Here is a 13756-nt window from a genome sequence, read left to right on the forward strand (position 1 = left end):
GCCAGAATCTGCCTCCTGCCCTTCTGCAGCTTCTAGAAGCTTCCACAGTCCTCGGCCCCAGCCCCTTGCTGCACCTGCACAGCCAGTCAGGGTCGGCCTCAGCTTCGCTTCCGGTTCCCTGCGGGGGAACCCTGGGCCCACCTGGGCCACCCAGGGACACAGGGTGCAGGGCAGGGCCCAGGGCGCCTGCTTCCCTCACCAGGGAGGTCCTTTCTGGGGCTGGACCCTCCCCCTCCCCCACAGCACCCCCCACTGCCAGGGCGTGGCCTTCAGGTCCTGGGGTGCCTTGGGGTGTGTTCCTCCCCCTCTGCCACCCCAGGCACAGGGAGTGGCCCCTCCTCCTGCAAACCCCTCTGGGTGAGGGGCTGAGGGCTCCCTGTGCCCCGCCCCCCACCAGAACCTGTGTGAAGTCCTGACCCCGCCCCTCTCAGAGACCACACAGACGCGGCCAAGCACTGGTGAGCTCCGTGGGCTAAGGTGCCATCAGCCCAGTGTGACAGCCGGCGCCAGACACGGGCACGCCCGCGGGCAGCAGGGCTGACAGTGCCACAGGCCGGGAGGCAGCATCGCCAGGAGCCGGGAGCGGGGCCTGCACCGGGGGTGCCCAGGTGGCGCGGGGGCTTCCTGGCTGGGACCCAGGATGGCGGCAGGCATGGAATTGCCGGTCCTGGAAAAGTGCAAATTGAGATTGGGCCGCATTCAGATGAGCCGCTAATTGCTTTTTGCAGACAATATTTATGCAAATGGCCACACTCAAAGCTGCTGATCAGGCATCGCTTTCACATTTGTGGCCAGCCCTCCTGCAGCCCGCAGACCCCACCCCACAGACCTTCCTCCCACCAAGCCTGCGCCCCGCCCCCCACATGCCTCCCTCAGCCCCCTTTGGTAAGAGGCGAGCCGGGTCCTCTGCCCAGCGCGGGTGGAGGGGGAGCGCCGGCCCTGTGGTCAGAGCTGACCCCGTCTGGCTCCATCCGGAGCCCACAGACAGCGAAGACCCGGGGAAAGCTTGAGCGACGCTGAGCAGTGGACGGTGGGAGCCGCCGGGGACACACTGCACCCCACCCCGGCCCTGGCCTCGCCCCCTGGGCCCTGCAGGTGCTCAGGGGGCGTGCCGCCGGGAGCCCAAGGCAGGGAGGAATAAGGGGCCCTGGGGTGCACACAGCCCCCTCCCCCGCAACAACTCCAGCAGGGCACCGGGCTTCGCGACTCTGGGAGAAGGGGGAGCCCTGGGGCAGGGGTCTCAGCAGCAGCAGGAGGAAGCCAGTCTGTGGGGTTAACTCAGAAGTCAGACGCGAGGGGGCAGCGGCCTGCAGCTTGGGACGCCCACGTGCCCTGGGGGCTCCCAGCTCCACTCCCCACCCCAGCTTCCTGCTCCTGCGCCCCGGGGGCCGCAGTGAGGGCTCAGGTCCTCCCGCCCCTGCCACCCACGGGAGACCTGCACTGAGCTGACTTGGCTCTGGGGAGCAAAGATCTCCCTCCGTCTCCGTGTGTGTGTGTGTGTGTGTGTGTGTGTGTGTGTCTTTCAAATATAAGCAGTTGGAATTTTAACTGAACAGTGAAAACCTTCACCTCCCAAGTGAGTTAGCTGAACACCAGATGCATCTGGGGATGAAAGCCGCGCTGTGTGAGAGACGGAGGCCCAAGAACACCACGGACAAAAGCAGCAAGAAGTGAAACGCTGGCTGAAATGAGGGGATTGAGGGCCGGCGCTGGGGCGCAGCGGGTGAAAGCCCTGGCCGGCAGGGCCGCATCCCACTTGGGCGCTGGTTCGAGTCCCGGCTGCTCCACCTTCGATGCAGCTCCCAGAAGATGGTTCAAGTGTTTCGGCCCCTGCACCCGCGTGGGAGACTGGGAAGAAGCTCCAGGCTCCATCCTGGCCCAGCCCTGGCCATTGAGGCCATTGTGGCCATCTGGGGAGTGAGCCAGTGGATGGAAGACCTCCCTCTGTGTCTCTCCCTCTCTCTGTAACTCTGCCTTTCAAATAAATGTTAAAGAAAAAAAAAAGCCAACACCGGCCTTGGCCCCTGTTTGTTTTCGGAAGCCAAGCACACATAAAAGCCCCCGCGGCCCCTCCGCCAGCCCAGGAAAACAGAGCTGGGCACGGCAGCTCCAGCGGGCGGCACAGACGGTAGCCGCCGGAGGGGACACACGGGCAGGACAGTAGACAGTGGCCGCCGGAGGGGCCACATGGGCAGGACAGCACATACGGTGGCCGCCGGAGGGGACACACAGGCAGGACAGCACATACGGTGGCCGCCGGAGGGGACACACAGGCAGGACAGTAGACAGTGGCCGCCGGAGGGGACACACCGGCAGGACAGCACATACGGTGGCCGCAGGGACACTCAGGGCAGCACGGGGTCAGCGGGGACCACGAGCACCCTGCAGTCTGCTGCTGATGGGTTACACTTCAGCCAAAGGTCAAGGGCAGGGGCCGTGCCAGCAACAGCGTCCAGACAGGGCTGCGAGGCCCACTGGTGGCCACTGTGCACGGACACCCCAGGGTCCCAGCCAGGAGCTCAGACAGAGGCAGCAGCTGTCGGCCCCCTAAGTCCACACCACGGCCCCTGGAGGGCACAGCTGCCCGGGGGCCACCGCGTGGCCAAGACTCACCTGTCCCTGACTGAATCTGCCTGAGGGCCCAGGACTGGGCTTCCACGGTGACCCTGCCCTGAGCGATGCAGTGGCCAGGATGCCAGCAGCAGCCCCTCCCCAGAGACCCCTCCCCGGCACCACCAACCCCAGCTTCTAACAGGTTCCGGCCGGGAGAAGCCAGCTCCCTGCTAATAATATTTAATTGGGATTAATATTGCTGAGGCCCCTGCCGGGGCTGTGGGCTTAATAAACACGCGGTGGCCCTGCCCGCTCCAGCCCCCACCCTTCACCGATGCCCCCGCAGGCCCGGCAGTCTGCAGCCACGGATTCCACGCCGGACCTGGTCCTGACCGCGAGCCGCCCACCGCACGGGGCACCATCCCGGTCCTCCCGGGCTCCAGCAGGCGACCACCGTCCCCAGGAAACACCCCGGGGCGCCATCCTGCGTGCTGACCCCCACGGCCCGGCGTCCCCACGGAGCCCCGGCGCCCCCGTGTGGCCGGCGCCGGCACCTCCTCGGCCCCGGGTCCCACTGGGCTGAGTGCCGCGCGGGCCGGCCCGGGGCGTTTGCTCCCTAAACCGCGGGAGCGACTGTGCAGCCCAGGAGGAGCCTGCGTTCAGAAGTGAGATGCGGGCTCCCAGGCCGGGCCGCGCCCGGAGGCCGCCTCGCGCTCCCTAACACGCGGGGAAGCTGCTGGAAACGCGGGAGGCGTCCCTGCCCCGGCCCTCGGGAGGCCCAGCGCACCCGCCGCAGCTCCCGGGGATGCTGACGGAGCGAGGAGCGGCCGTAAATTGGCAGGAGCTGGCACGCACGGGGGCGGGTGAGAGAACGGCGCGGGAACGCCGAGCCGGGGCCGCGCCCCCCGCCCTCCTGGCGCGGCAGACGGTCCAGCACGCGGGGTGGACGCCACGTCTGCCCCCGGCTGCCTTCTCCGCCTTCCCGAGGGCCGGGCCGGCAGCCACACACACACACACACACACACACACACCCCGTGCAGGTGCACGCCGAGGCCCGCCCAGACCCCGCTCCACTTCGGGAGGCGAGGGCGGCAGTCACAAACCCCGGTGGGGGGGGGGGGCGGAGCGGACCGCGCAGCCTGGGGGGCGGGGGAGGGGGTGCGTCTCTCAAAAGCGGAGGAAGACAGGGGACAGGCCTTACTGCGATGGAGGGGCGTGGTCCACACTCCGCCCCCTCCCAGGACACCTTCGGCGCTGGCTCCCGGGGAACAGAGCAGGTGTGGTGTTACAAGCCGGTGCCAGCCCAGGCCTCGGCCCCTCTCGCGGGCCCTCCTGGCCAGGGGCAGGGGCAGCCGGCCGGGACCCCTGCGCCCAGCCCGCGGGTCCACCCCTGCTGCTGCCACGGGGTCTTCACCTCTGCGGCCACTTGGGAGAATCCCCCGACTCGCACAGCGGCCGGGAGCGCTGGTCAGCGGTGAGGGCCCGGGCTGCGCCGTGGGCGCCGCCGGAAGCTGCACCCCCGCCCTCCAGCGGGCAGCTGGCCCGCGGCTGGAGGCGCTGTGTGTTTAATGTCCACTCACGCTCGCTCTCTCTGCACTGGGCTCCTCTCATGTGCACTGAGGCATGGCAATGGCACACGCGTGTGGATACCTGTGATGGTGCATATGTGTGGGTACCAGTGACGGTGCCCTCGTGTGGTGCCTGTGACAGCACACATGTGTGGGTGCCTGTGATGGCACATGCGTGTGGGTACCTGTGACGGTGCCCTCGTGTGGGTGCCTGTGACGGTGCACACATGTGAATGCCTGTGATGGTGCATACATGTGGGTACCTGTGACGGTGCCCTCGTGTGGGTACCTGTGATGGCACATGCGTGTGGGTACCTGTGACGGTGCACAGGTGTGGATGCCTGTGATGGTGCATACGTGTGGATATCTGATGGTGCACGCGTGTGTGGGTGCCTGTGATGGTGACGGTGCACACATGTGGGTACCTGTGATGACGCATGTGTGTGTGGGTGCCTATGACGCTGCATACGTGTGGGTGGGTGCCTGTGACAGCACACATGTGTGGGTGCCTGTGGCGCTGCATACGTGTGGGTGGGTGCCTGTGACGGCGCACACGTATGTGATTGCCTGTGATGTCGCCTGTGGTGTTTCAGCTCCCACGCTGGAGGGGCCACATGGGCCATCAGCGACTCCGTCACCGTCACGGTGCAGGTGCAGTCACGGTGAGAAGGGTCCAGACCCTGCCCGGCACTGCTCACCTAAGACCGCACCTGCTCACCCGGCCAGAGCCGCGCCGGCGCCGCTGCTGCCCTGGGGCCTTGGTTCCCGTGGCCTGGGAGACCCCATCCTAACCCCATCCTAACCCCAAGGACCCCCAGGCGCGGACCCGGCAGACTCCCGGAGGCGCGCACCGATCCCCTACAGCTCCTGTCTCTCCCGCCAGCACCGCTCCCGCCTTTCTTAGGCTCCATTCTCTCGGGGACCCCCTCCCTGGAAGGCGTCGGTGGGCGGTCCCGCCTTGAGGACCCCACCCATCCCAACCCCCGCCCACCCTCCCGACAAAGGAGGGTGATGCCGCCTCTCACCGCCAGAGGGCGCGCCATGCCCACCCACGGCCCCGACGCCGAGCGCGGGGCTCCCGCACCGGCCCCCAGCATCTGCGGGCCCCAGCACCCGCCCCCTCCTCCAGCGTCGGAGCCGTGGGACCCCTCCCGCACTGTCGGGCGCGCGGAGTGGGAGGGAGGTAGGGAGCAGGTGCTCCAGCCCACACCTGGACGCGGAGCAAGCCCGAGTGGCGGCTGGGGGTGGTGGGCGCTAGCCGGCCCGCGGACCCCCGCCCAGGCGCTCGCCAGGACATACGCGTGGGTGGAGCCTGCGGGCACACCACCCGGAGCCTGCTCTGGGGGGTCTGCAGGCCTCGCCCTGGGCCTGGCCTAGGCGGGTCCCCGCGGCACCCCTTCCGAAGGCCCCCCTTTGTAGAGGTGGGGGTGCGGCAGGGGCTCCTCGTGTGGTCAGCGGCTGAGACTAGGGCGGCCAGGACCCGGCGGCGCCCCCTTCCCTGTGCTGCGGGAGTTTGCTGAGAGCCTGGGAGACCCCCGCCCCTGCTCCTGGCCCCTGGCGACCCCGTACCGGGACCTCGGCTTTTCCCCGGTGCAGGCACCTGACTGGCCACAGGTGTCCCGTGACGTCCACCAACAGCGAGAATCCTGTCGCCGGGTCCGCCGGGTCAGCTGGGCGGGAAGGTGATGGTCAGCGTGTTTATTTTCACGAGTGTTCTCGGCTGTAACCGTGGCTTGTACACATGTACTTAAAAGGCAGAGTAACAGAGACAGACGGACGGACAGACAGACAGACAGACATGTCTTCCATCTGCTGGGTCGCTCCCCAAATCACCAAAATGGCCAGAGCTGGGCCAGGCTGAAGCCAGGAGCCCGGAGCCTCCTCCGTCTGGATCGCCCACGTGGGTGCAGGGGCCCAAGGACTGGGCCGTCCTCCCTGCCTTCCCACACAGCGGCCACACGTGGGAGGGCAGCGGTGCCCCTGGAGCACACGGCTCAGCTGCCTGTGGTGACCACGTGTGGCCTGGGCAGAGTCGACGCCGGCGGCGGGAGGAGGTGTGGAGACGGCGGGGGGGGGGGGTGGCTCATGCTGACACGCACCTGCACACGCGTGTGCACACGCATGGCCAGGCCAGGTGGGGCTGTCGCTGTCCCAGCTGAGGGGCCGCTGGCCCTAAGGAGTGAGGTCCCAGCAACAAGTGGACCACAGCTCTGACCCAGTGCTGGGGGCCTGGGCCGTGAGTGGTCTCTCAGGGCCGTGGAGGCCCCCTGCAGCCGCCCCAGCCGGCCCCTGGCCTCCTGCTCATGGTGGAGGAGACGTGGGGCCTTGGAACGCCCAAGGCTGGGAGCCCCGCAGAGCCGCAGGGCGGGCTGGACGCAGGGGCGCCCGTGCAGGGCAGGGCCAGGCCCCACGGACCACCCTGCAGGCCCTGGCCAGCCCTGGGGGCCCACAGTGGCTGAGTCCCAGGCTCTGCCTCGCCTGAGGGCTGAGCTGGGTGTTGAGGCCCGTCAGGTGCTAGGCCAGCGGCGCAGGTCTCGGAAGGGCAGGGCTGTGTCCTGGGGCTCCCTGGAGTGTGGCCGCCCCCCCCCTCGCTCGGAAGGGCAGGGCTGTGTCCCGGGGCTCCCTGGAGTGTGGCTCCCCCCCCCACACCCCTCGCTGCAGGGCCGATGGCATCCCCGGTACAAAGGCCCTCTGTCCTCCTCGCCAGGTGACCCGAGGTGACACTGCATCTGCAAGGGCTGCTAGGCCCAGCCAGAGGCACCTGTGGGGCCGGGCTCGGAGGTGGGAAGTGGTCAGTGTCCCGTGGGCCTGGGTGACGGGGTCTGGAACCCACCCACCAGGTCCCTGGTGGCACCGCACAGGAATCAGATGGAGCCGGGGTGGCTCCGCTGCCTGCGCGTCCGCTGCGTCCGGGAGCCAGGCCACGTTTTCCCTCGGGTTATTTGAGACGGGGAGAACGCCCAGCCCCTGGACGCTTGCACTGGCCGGGACAAAGCGGGGAGCTGGGACCACCCAGGGTCTCCCCCCGGGGCTCAGGGACCCAGCTCCTGGGCCGGCACCTGCTGCCCCCCCGTGCATAAGCTGGGAGAGGGGCCGGGACCTGCACCCGGCGCCCACGGTGTGGATTGTGCAGGCCCCAGCGGCACCCTGTGGCCACCGCTGTGCGTGGCACGTGACGAAGCTCTGTGGCGCCACCAAGGACTTCATGGCGTCTACACCATGGCACCTGCAGTGCCTGCGTCCGTCTGGAGCTGGATTTCATGGGATTTCTGAGCCTTGGGAAGCAGCGAGGCCCACGGCCCACGGCCCCTCCTCTCCTCCATCGGTGGGTCCCGGCACAACACCCGGGGAAGACGGAGGCCCCACGGCCCCTCCCGCCCCGCTGATCAACTCAGAGGGAGGGGAGCAAGTGGGGGGGGGGCAGAGCTCTGCTTCTCTGGACACCAGCGTGGGGCCTGCGGCCTTGGGGGGCCACCCTGGCCCTGAGGTCAAGGTGCACAGACCTGGGAGGCAGAAGCTTCAGGAGGGAGGCGGGGCCGTGGTGATGCTGCAGGAGGCTGATTGACGGTTACCAGCACCTCCCAGGGTCCCCCTGCACCCTAACCCCGCCCCTCCCAGGGTCCATCTGCTCCCTAACCCCACCCTTCCCAGGGTCCCCCTGCACCCTAACCCCACCCCCCCAGGGTCCCCCTGCACCCTAACCTCACCCAACCCAGGAATCCCCCTGCACCCTAACCTCACCCAACCCAGGAATCCCCCTGCACCCTTACCTCACCCTTCCCAGGGTCCCCCTGCGCCCTAACCCCGCCCCTCCCAGGGTCCCCCTGCACCCAAACCCCACCCCTCCCAGGGTTCCCCTGCACCCTAACCCCACCCCTCCCAGGGTCCCCCTGCACCCTAACCCCACCCCTACAAGGGTCCCCCTGTACCCTAACCCCACCCCTCCCAGGGTCCCCCTGTACCCTAACCCCACCCCTCCCAGGGTCCCCCTGCACCCTAACCTCACCCAACCCAGGAATCCCCCTGCACCCTAACTCCGCCCTTCCCAGGGTCCCCCTTGCACCCTAACCCCGCCCTTCCCAGGGTCCATCTGCTCCCTAACCCCACCCTTCCCAGGGTCCCCCTGCACCCTAACCCCACCCCTCCCAGGGTCCCCCTGCACCCTAACCCCGCCCCTCCCAGGGTCCCCCAGCACCCTAACCCCACCCCTCCCAGGGTCCCCCTGCACCCTAACCCCGCCCCTCCCAGGGTCCATCTGCTCCCTAACCCCACCCTTCCCAGGGTCCCCCTGCACCCTAACCCCACCCCCCCAGGGTCCCCCTGCACCCTAACCTCACCCAACCCAGGAATCCCCCTGCACCCTAACCTCACCCAACCCAGGAATCCCCCTGCACCCTTACCTCACCCTTCCCAGGGTCCCCCTGCGCCCTAACCCCGCTCTTCCCAGGGTCCCCCTGCGCCCTAACCCCGCCCTTCCCAGGGTCCCCCTGCGCCCTAACCCCGTCCCTCCCAGGGTCCCCCTGCACCCTAACCCCGCCCCTCCCAGGGTCCCCCTGCGCCCTAACCCCGCCCTTCCCAGGGTCCCCCTGCACCCTAACTCCGTCCCTCCCAGGGTCCCCCTGCACCCTAACCCCACCCCTCCCAGGGTCCCCCTGCACCCTAACCCCGCCCCTCCCAGGGTCCCCCTGCACCCTAATCCCGCCCCTCCCAGGGTCCCCCTGCACACTAACCCCGCCCCTCCTAGGGACAGACCTCCTTCTCTTCTCAAACCCTTCAGCTGAAAGCCCAGAGACCCTGTCAGCTCAGGCTGGGACCCCAGAAACCCCCCCTTGGTCACTGCCAGGAGCCCGAGGGTCCCCCTCCCCTCCCTGTCCCTTGGCCCTGGCCAGCTGGGCCCGGCACCCACCCTCTGTGCAAGTGTGAGTGTGGCCTCCGCAGCTCCTGTCCCCTGCCTGCCTCCCCCGTGGAGCCCCCCCAGGCCTGGGTGCCTCACTGTCACAGAGACCCTCTGTCCCCCAGAAAGGCAGGAGCTGCCCCCGCCCCTCCTCCCCCAGCCTCTGCCCCAGGCCCTGGGTGGCAGCTGCAGACTCGGAGCCCAGGGAGTGACCGAGCCTCTGGGCGCCAGTGCTCGTGGTCCAGGTCTTGCCCCTCGGCCCCAGGAGGTCCCCAGAGCCCTGTCCACCCACAGCCCTGCCAGCCTCCGTGTCTGCACCTGGGGGCGGGGTGGGGGTGCTCCGGGGCGCGGCCCCCGCCAGCCGAGGTCACCTGTGGGCCAGCAAGAGACCAGGCCACTGCTGGCAGAGCTGCGGGGGCGGAGCACGCCAGGCAGCCCCCTCGCAGCTGCCTCGCAGGCTGAGTGCCGACTGTGTACACTCCATATGCAACACCTGTGTGTGTGTGCCATGCTGAACGCCGACTGTGTACACTCCATACGCAACACCTGTGTGTGTGTGCCATGCTGAGCGCCGACTGTGTACACTCCATACCCAACACCTGTGTGTGTGTGTATCGTGCTGAGCACCAACTCTGTGTGTGTGTGCTGTGCTGAGTGCCGGCTGTGTGTGTGTGTGTGCGTGTGCTGTGCTGAGCACCGACTGTGTGTGTGTGCGTGTGCTGTGCTGAGCACCGACTGTGTGTGTGTGTGTGTGCCATGCTGAGCGCCAGCTGTGTGTGTGTGCCGTGCTGAGCGCCAGCTGTATGTGTGTGTGCCGTGCTGTGTGCCTGCCAGGCTGAGGACTGCCTTGGGGCAGGGCCCGCCCACTGCCGTCTCTCGGGCGTGGCCCAGTGGGCAAGGCCAGGCCTGCAAGGACAGAGGCAAACAAAGCCCCAGTGTCCTGTGCCCGCCCAGCTCAGCGGCTCTGGTCCCTTCAGGCCTGGACCCCAGGGCCCTCGCTCTGGAGCAGGCGGCCCGGCCGGCCCGGCTCCAAGGTCTTCAGGCTGCTCCCAGAGGCTGAGACCGGGACAGGGGAGGAGCCGCGGTCCCCACAGGCCTCACCTCCATCCAGGACCCCCAACACCCTTGCCCAGGCAGGAAGTTCAGTAACCGGGGGGCTCCCACCCGACCCCACCCCTTCCCGGGATTCCACCCTCCCTCCCCTCAGTGAGCCCCCCCCAAAGGAGGCCCCGCTGCCCCAACCCTGGGCAGCAGCCCAGTCACTGGCCCGGACACACATGGCCTCCTCCCCTGGCCGGTGCAGCCGGCTCTGTCCAGAGGCTTCCCACACGGCTCTGGGTGACTGTGGCGGCCCCAGGCGGGACTGTCCTCGCCGCCCCCAAGGCCACACAGCTCTTGGGCAGCAGAGCCAGGACCCACAAGGGACCGGCAGCCACAGTGTCCACGTGCTGACCACGGGGCTGCCGCAGCCCCCAGGCCAGGGCTGTCTGCTGTGCAGCACCGGGTGGTACTGGGTGGTGACCACACCCCACCGAGTCCCGGGGCCCCGCCCACTCCACCCCCAAACGCTGGCCACTCCTGGGAGGGGCCGGTGCCTGGGGCGCTGTGCCGCAGCCTCAGGGGAGCCGGGAAAGGCCCAGGCTGTTTGCTGGGGTCAGGGGGGACCCCTGGCAGGGACTGAGCTGGACAGAGCCGCCCCCCAGGGGGAATTCAGCTCACAAAGCCACTGGGGTTGGTGGGGCTGGACCAAGGCCAGCCTGAGAACCCCCAGAGACAGGGATGGGGAGGGGCTCCAGGCTGCAGACCGCCCAGCCTCTCCCCCGGAAATCCAGGCAGGCCAGGCAAACCGTGAGCAGCTGAGTCACTCAGCACCCGTCTCCCTCCCTGAGCAGACCTGAGGGGCCAGCATGGCAGCGGAAGCTGGGGCGCAGGGCACCTGCCAGGAGAGGCGGGGGGGTGGGGGGGACTGTGACGGGCGGCCATAGCCCCTCCCCCACCATGACAGGCGTCCATAGCCCCTCCCCCACCATGACAGGCGTCCATAGCCCCCACACACCATGACAGGCGGGAAATCTGGACTCAATCCAGAAGTTGGTGTTGTACACCCAGCCCTCACCCATGCCCCGGGACGTCCCTGTCACTGGAGACAGTGGCCCTGGCCACCACATGCCCCCCGGCGAGTCTAGGGTCAGTATGGAGAGGCCACCCCAGGCCTGGCTTGTCTGGTTAAACTGCCGCCGGCTGGCGCACACAGGCACGCACCTCCACTGTCCGGACTCACCGGGCCCTGGGGGCCCAGCCTGGAGGGAAAGGTCCTCCCCCAGGGAGGGGTCTCGGCCCGAGTGGAGGCCCCGCCCCTGGAAGCAGGCCCCCACCCCGACATTCCCTGGCGGCCTCAGCCAGCCCCCGGGTAGCTGAGGGACTTAGAGCAAGGGACAGGAACGGTCCACTCCCCCTCCCCAGCAGATCCCGGGCCCCCGGGCTTGGGAAGGCGGGCAGACACACCTGCTCTGTGCCGGGCCGGCCTGGCACCCCCAAACACCTCCACCTGCAGGGCCCTCAGACACGGAGAGCCGTAGACCCATCTGCTATTAAGGAGCAGAAGACAGCCGACACTGGAGGACGGGCCCCCGGGGGCCTGACAGCAGGGGCTGGGGCTGGGGCTGGGTGGCCCCCAGGGGCCCCTCCGGGCTGCCTGGCAGCTACTCTCAGCCCAAGCACACACCACAGACCCCCGCCTCCTCCAGCCGGGCCACACTCCCAGCTGCCCACCTGTGTCTCAGGGCCTGGGCCCTCCTCCTGGGTGTGGGGGCGGGGAGGGCTGTCCTCAGTGGCCAGCGTGGCTACCGGCAGGGGGCTGTCAGGGACACCACAGTGGCATGGGGTGGAGTCCAGAACCAGGCTGGGGCCAGTCAGTGCCTGCCCCTTTCGTGAACACCTCTGTGGCCCTCTGTGACCTGCACAGCTTCGGTGTCACTGAAAGCCGCTGGCAAGGAACCGCGGGCGTCACCTGAGTCTCCCTGAGAACACACCGGGCGCAGGTCACCACTGCAGCGCCTCCCCACGCGCCGTCCCAGCAGGAGGTGCCTGAGGGCTGCATGGGTGGGTGCATGGCGGGAGTGTGGTGGGTACATGGTGGGTGGGTGCATGGTGGGAGTGTGGTGTGTGCATGGTGGGAGGGTGGATGGTGGGAGTGTGGTGGGTACATGGTGGGTGGGTGCATGGTGGGAGTGTGGTGTGTGCATGGTGGGAGGGTGGATGGTGGGAGTGTGGTGTGTGCATGGTGGGAGGGAGTGTGGTGGGTGCATGGTGGGAGGGTGGATGGTGGGAGTGTGGTGGGTGCATGGTGGGAGTGTGGTGGGTACATGGTGGGTGGGTGCATGGTGGGAGTGTGGTGTGTGCATGGTGGGAGGGAGTGTGGTGGGTGCATGGTGGGAGGGTACATGGTGGGAGTGTGGTGGGTGCATGGTGGGAGGGTGCATGGTGGGAGGGGGGGTGGTGGGTGCATGGTGGGAGGGTGCATGGTGGGTGGGTGGGTGCCTGCATGGGTGGATGGGTGCATGGCGGTGGGTGCATGCATGGGTTGGTGCATGGTTGGCTGGGTGTCTGGGTGCACAGTGGACAGGTGCAAGGCAGTGGTGGTGTACGTGGGTCGGTGCCTGCATGGGTTGGTGGGTGTGTGGTGGTCGGTGCCTGCATGGGTTGATGGGTGTGTGCTCGGGGGTTGGGTGCACGCGGGTGAGCGGTGAGAGTGGAGGCGTGTGTGTTCCTGCTGACTTCATTCCTGACATGCGTCAGAGGCTGCCTCGGGGCACCCCACAGGATGCTAAAAGGAAAAAGGTTTCAGGAGGAGAGAGATGCAAAGCATTCTGGGAGCTGCCTGGGCTGTCCTGGTTTTGCACGGTGGCGCCTGGACTGGGAGACTTCTCTCTGGGGAACACCCACGGCTGCCGGCAGCCCCCACAGCCCGCACCCCTTCACCCTGTCTGTGCTCCACGTCCCAACAAGAGGCTGTGGCCAGCTCTCTGCCCACCCCTCACATCCACAGGTGGGCACCCGTGAGCCTAGCCCAGGTGTGCTGCTGCCCACGTGTGCTCACGTGTCCCTGTCCCGGGCGCCTCTGTCCAGGTGCGGGCAGATGAGCGTGTACAGACCCGGGCCCCAGGACAGGAGCTGCCTGCAGGCCGTGGCTTCCAGAAATTTCTGTGCAGGACGGGCCTGCTGTGTGCCCTGGGGGCAGGGATCTGGTCTGCCGGGCGCACAGCGGGAAGGGGCAGAGGGCTCCGGGGGCTGGGGGGGTGGGTCTGGGGAGGCCGGCGGGGCCCCTTGACGCTGAGACCTGCCAAGACTCCAGTGCCCGGCTGACCGGGCAGCGTGGATCCAAGCCCCAGGCCTGAGTCCAGCATTCACCCCCCCACACCCTGCCTGACCTCTGACCCTGCCGTCATTCTCCGCAGACACATGCACACACGCTCACACGCATGCACACACACAGGCACCACAGGCCCCTGTCACCCCCACTCTGCCTGTAGCCCCCCAACACTCCCTGAGACTCCACTGGCCCAAATTCACCGTTTCCGCCTGAATGGGGACAGCTGAGAGGGGCGGCTGCAGGTGTGTGGGGCCAGACAGGAGCACAGGGGACAGAACCCCGGGCCGGCCCTGAGGGCTGGGGTCCTCCCACCTCCCCGCTGCAGGGAAGGTGCCCAGTACCGAGCCCTGCTCCAGGGTGGTCCAGCCC

The sequence above is a fragment of the Oryctolagus cuniculus genome, chromosome 20 (genome assembly GCF_964237555.1).
Source record: "Oryctolagus cuniculus chromosome 20, mOryCun1.1, whole genome shotgun sequence".
NCBI lineage: Eukaryota > Metazoa > Chordata > Mammalia > Lagomorpha > Leporidae > Oryctolagus > Oryctolagus cuniculus.